The sequence below is a fragment of the Pteropus alecto genome, unplaced genomic scaffold (genome assembly GCF_000325575.1).
Source record: "Pteropus alecto unplaced genomic scaffold, ASM32557v1 scaffold20, whole genome shotgun sequence".
NCBI classification, from domain to species: domain Eukaryota; kingdom Metazoa; phylum Chordata; class Mammalia; order Chiroptera; family Pteropodidae; genus Pteropus; species Pteropus alecto.
The window spans coordinates 14,546,151-14,550,331 of record NW_006436298.1 but is presented as its reverse complement, the minus strand read 5'-3'; positions in this window follow the sequence as shown (position 1 = coordinate 14,550,331).

Genomic DNA, 4,181 nt, shown 5'->3' with positions numbered 1-4,181 from the left:
AATTGCACGGTTGAGAGGCATGAAATGAGAAAGATTGGTGTGTTCTGAGAGCATAAGTGAAAGAGTGGGATAGTCAAGGGGATTCATGTAAAATGACGAAGGACAGGTAGCTAGAAGTCTGACCAGAAAGAGCCTCCTACCTGGTTCGTTTCTAGTTTCTTTCTTTCTTTCTCTCTTTTTATCTTTTTTTTTTTTTTGATATAATAAATAAAGCGGCTATGAATATAGCACAAGTCTTATGTGAATATATTTTTTAAAAATTTCTCTTGGGTAAATGCTTAGGAGCAAATTTGCTGGATCATAAAGTAGATATATATTTAGCTTTATAAGAAATACCAAACCATTTTTCAGAGTGGCTGTACTATTCTATACTTTCACCAGCAATTATGAGGATTCCTGTTATTTCTCATCCATGCCAATAGTGAGTGTTGTCTATCTTTTAAATTTTAAGTCATTTCAGTGGATTCATAGTGGTATATCAATGATTTTAATTGGCATTTCCCTGATGATTAATGATGTTGAACATATTTTAATATACTTATTGGCTATTTATAAGTCTTCCATCATGACGTGTCCAATTCTTTTGCTCATTTTAAAAGTGTTTTCTGCCTTTTTATTAAGTTGCGATGTGCTTTGAATATAAATCTTTCGCCAAATATATTTATTGTGAATATTTTCCCCCACTCTGTAGACTATGTATTTTCTTAACAGTTTTCTTCTGATAAGCAGAGATTTGTTGACTTTGATAAAGTCCAATTTATCAATACTTCCCTTTTATGATCAGTGCTTTCTCTGTCTAATCTAAGAAATCTTTGCCTATGCCTCATCATGAATAGTTTATTCTATATGTTCTTCTAAATACTTTATACTTTTAGCTTTTACAGTTAAGTCTATGATGCATCTCAAATTAATTTTTGAATATGATGTGAGATAAGAGTTCGCTTTCACCTTTTTGCAAATATAGTTGTTCCAGAACCATTTACTAAACAAAACCATCCTTTCAACCCCATTGAATTTCTTCAGCACCTTTGTTAAAAATCTTTTGCCATGTAAATGTGGGTCTGTTTCTGGACTTCTCTACTGTGTTCCATTAATTTATCTGCCTATACTTTTATCGATTATATTCCATTTTGATTATCATAGCTTTATAATAAGTCTTGAAATCAGGTAGATTAAGTCTTCCAACTTGGTTCTTTTTTTTTCTTCCAAACTTGCTTTGCTATGCTAAGTTCTTTGCATTTCTGTATATATTTTAGAATCAGCTTGTCCATGTCTACAAAAATGCCTCTTGGGATTTTGATTGGGTTTGCATTGAGTTTATAGATTACTTTGGGGAGAATTGACATATTGGCAATATTGAGTATATCAATCCATGAATATATTTATCTCTATTTAGGTCTTTTATTCAAGTCTCTCAGCAATACTGTATTTTTTTTTCCAAACCCTATAAAACTTTTCCTAGCCATATTTCATGCCCCTTTTTTTCCTTCTCTCAATTCTGCATTCCCTTAGCCCAAGGAAACATCCTGGTAAAGGTAGAACTTTCTCTGAATAGACTGGGGTTTCGGGTAGCAGGGGCAAGGGAAATGCTAGGAAGGCCTCCACATAACAACTTTCATCCCACCTCCCTGAGTTTAAGTTTCCCAAGTCAGGAAGAGCCTATGTAACTGGGAAGACTTTTGGGAAGTCCTGAGGGTAAGACATTCATAAGAATAGATTTATATTCTTACGTATAAAGAGAATAGATACATAAGAAGATACCCTAGAGGCGAGTCATTTTCAAGAACTTTTCATCCTATTTCCTTTAAGCCTCCATTATTAAACTACCCAACAAACGGGCTCATCCTTGTGCCCCAGAGTGGGAGGGCCTGGGTTTGGGGAGTTGCAGGTCCGGAGGAAGCTGCTTTGGCAGTACAAAACAGGGGAGCTGGCACAGTGGTCGTCCACGCTGTTTTGATCTTTTGGTCTGATACATGTTTTTAGTTTCACTTTCTTTTTATTATGGTCTCTCCCATATCTGACCTGACTAGCACCATTCTTCTAGTTTGTTAGTTAATTTTAATGATAACGGCATATTATCATTAAAGTGGCTGCATAGGTCACAGTATATTGCAGAGAGCAGATTGTTAATTAAATGGTAATGTTTTCTGAATTTGAAAGTAATTCCTAAAGTTAATAGTTATTAGTTACCTTGAAATTGTAAAAAAAAAAAAAAAAAAATCAACAGTATATAAAATCAGTACATAATTAGCAAGCTGCCCTGCAAGAAGCAGATCACATCACACTCTGTCCAAAAGAAACAGCTTTGCTGACGAGGCACTGACATAGTTAAGAGAAACCATGAATCATGAGGGGCCAGGAAAATGGTGCTGCCCAGCTCACATTCAGAGGCAGCATAATTTATGAAGCACTGAGGACAGTGGGAGGTAGGCTGTCAGAAATGTTAAGTTCTCTGTGGAATTATTACATTCCCTTTGAAAGATTCGATGTCATTGAAACGGGGTAATCTGGGGAAGCTTGAAGGTTCTGTGCAATTGGGAAAAGTGCAAAGATACTTGGAAATGAAGCCAAATTTCTTCAGCCCTTTTCCCACTGGAAATCAGGCCCAAGCTCTTACAAAAACAGACTCTCTTTTCAAGCATCAGGAGGAAATACTGCAAGAAGGACACCCATGGCACATGAAAACTTCCGGATCAACCAATACCAGACCGGTCAGAGCTATGAAGAAATTGCATCGACTCTGTCTTTAAGATCTATGTTTTCTTTATCCCTTAGCACACTCTTTTCAATTATTTAAGACCATATATTGCTTATGAGTTCAAAGGAAAGAGAGAATGTAAAAATTAACAATGTATATTGATGACGAGCAAACTTGTTATTAGTTATTACACTTACTATTTCTTTTGATGTGTAATAATTTCTAATATTTATCATTGGGTGCTAAGTGCTGGAGGCAGTGTTTAGTTCTTTGCATGGGTTATTTTACTGAGTCCTGCCATAAATATAAGTACCATCTTCAGTTTAGAGACGGGCAAACTGAGGTTTAGAGAGGCCAAGCAACTTGCTTAAGATCACACAATTTATCAAAAGTGGAGCCTGTATTCTAGTCCTTTATCTTTTACAAACATATCAAATTTTAATCTAATAAACAGATTAAAATGACTAAATCTGCTTGTCATTTTGGAAAGGAATATGATTCATCTTGAAATAAAAAGCACTCTGGATTTCGGCATAGCAGACTGGCTATTCCTTTTTGTCGAGTCATTTTTATACACCTCCCACCTGGTCCATATTGGCTCTGAGGCATATACCTTCTGAATATAGATGAAATCATTTCACTGGTAACACCTCAATGGAATGTTCCCTCCAAGAGAGAAAGTTTACTCAACTTTGGAATGTGGTATCTGCTAAGTATTCCAAAACCACCTCATACTACTTTCAGACTTTTTTTTCTCCCTACCTGTTCATGTACTCAGCTTGTCCATTAGGACTTGAATCATAAAGAAATTTCTTCTAATGGGTTATATTATTTTTTTGTCAAGCAGCCATTTATTTCCTTGGAGGTCCATTGTACCCACTATCCATTTCCATGGGGGTAGGTAGTCCTGTTTCTGAGGTATTTATAAGAAATTTTTATAACGGTTTCTATGGTGACAGAGGACGAGAATGTTACTTCAAGCTATTTAAAATGATAATTCACAAAAACGAACACATACAATTTTGTTTACTACCTGGACATTTAAAAAGTCTAGGGTAACTTGGTCGAAAGTTTGAAGAAAGCTTTTACTCCTTACTTCTTTGCATCAGGCAGCTACCTGGTCAGAAAATTGATTTCCAAAAATGTGAATGGCCACAAAGTAATTTTAGCAACAGTGTTAGCTGAACCTTTGTGGTAAACAATGCCGTTTCCTGGGTGCGGAGTGATTGGGCTTCAAAATGAACCATCGAGCCCACAGGCAAGCTTAGTACAGCAAGCGGGCCTGCTTTCCAGGGTAGGAGTTGTTTTTCTCTTCTGAATCAAATATCAGAAATAAGCCTTTCCTATTTACATATGATTCCAGAATAAATAGAGATCCCTCACAAGGGGGGCCTTTTGATTCAGTTCCATTCAACAGACATTTATGGGGATGTAGTATGGCATTGTGGAGAGAGAGGAAGTTTGGGTCCATCAGAGCTGGGTT